Here is a 1,392-nt window from a genome sequence, read left to right as displayed (position 1 = left end):
CCTGGGGGGGGGAGAGGAGAGGAGCGTGAGGATGGGTCTGTGTGGGGGGGTGTGGACAGTGCGGACATAAGCGGAGAAATCCACTTGGCAGCGAGGGAACCTCTTCCGCGCACACCCAACTAACTAACTAACCAGCTAATGAACTAACTAACGAACTAACTAACTTCCTCGCAGGTATCCGACTGGGAAGCCCGGCCCCTCACTCCCCGCCAACTGACATACGCGGCTCAGGACGCCCACGTGCTTGTACGACTGTGGGAAGCCTTCCACACCAGGATGCCGGGGGGGCTGGCGGAGAGAGTGGCGGCGGAGCGGACGGTGCAGTTCGTTGCAGCGCCGGCGGCGGCGGCGGCGGCAGCGGCAAAGGTGGCGGCGGCAAAGGCGGCGAAGACTTCCGCTCCGAGGCCCTCCGCCGCATTCCCGGTCAGTGCGGTGGGTGGAGATGGGGAGTGGAACGGGGGGGGGGCCCGCGTGGTTGCGGATATCGTCCTGTGCTGTACATTCACTGTACGAATGAAGTACGATTGAAGTTCAATGGAGGGGATCTTAGGCTAGGTTGTTGGGTGCGCCGTGGCGCTTTATGTGTCAACGCTTTTGACTTAGGGGTTTGACTTAGGGGTTTGACTTAGGCAGGCAGACTTGTTGATGGCAGCTGCCAAAGAGGCCGACTTGGGGGGACTGGGCTTCATTTGGACCCACCATCGGCTGTTGCGATAATGCGGTGCTTGTGGTGTTGCGGTGAAAGAAGGGCCGTGTGGCGTTTTCTCCGCCCTTTTCCTTCGTCCTGTGCGCGTGTGTTGTGGTGTTGGCGCCCGGGTGCCTTGGTGCTTTCCCGCGCACGGGGAGCACGTTTGTGACCATTTCGGTGTAAGTGCTGCATGGAAGTACGGCAAGTGGCGTATCGTACTACAACACGCCGCCCACGCTGCCCCGAACAGCTGCCACCTTCCGCTGCAGGAGGCGGCAGCGGTGACGACGGCGGGGGGCTCGACGGGATGGGCTGCTGCGGAGGGGGGGATAGCGGTGCGGAGCCGGCCACCAAACGCCGGCGTTCAGACGAGTCGTGACGGCGGCGGCCCGGATGGCAACGGTGTCGGCGGCGGTGTCGGCGGCGGTGGCGGCAGTGGGGGCGGCGGCGGCGACAGTGTATTGATCCCGGAGCCATTCAATGTAGGCCGGGAGGAGTACGGCACAGGTGTTTATGAATGTACGGCTACAGCCATGTTGAAACAGGGTTCGAGGGGAGCTGCAGCAGCAGCAGTAGCAGCAGAGGTTGGGAGCGCCTGCGCGGCGCGGTTGTCGGCAGCAGCAGCAACGGCAGCGGCGCCAAGAGTAGCAGTAGTAGCAGCAGCAGTACCGTCGTCCGTAGTAGAGGCCGGACGTGCCTGCGCC

Source organism: Volvox carteri (genome assembly GCF_000143455.1).
Source record: "Volvox carteri f. nagariensis unplaced genomic scaffold VOLCAscaffold_37, whole genome shotgun sequence".
NCBI classification, from domain to species: domain Eukaryota; kingdom Viridiplantae; phylum Chlorophyta; class Chlorophyceae; order Chlamydomonadales; family Volvocaceae; genus Volvox; species Volvox carteri.
The sequence above is the reverse complement of the archived record's forward strand: the minus strand, read 5'-3'. Positions refer to the sequence as shown.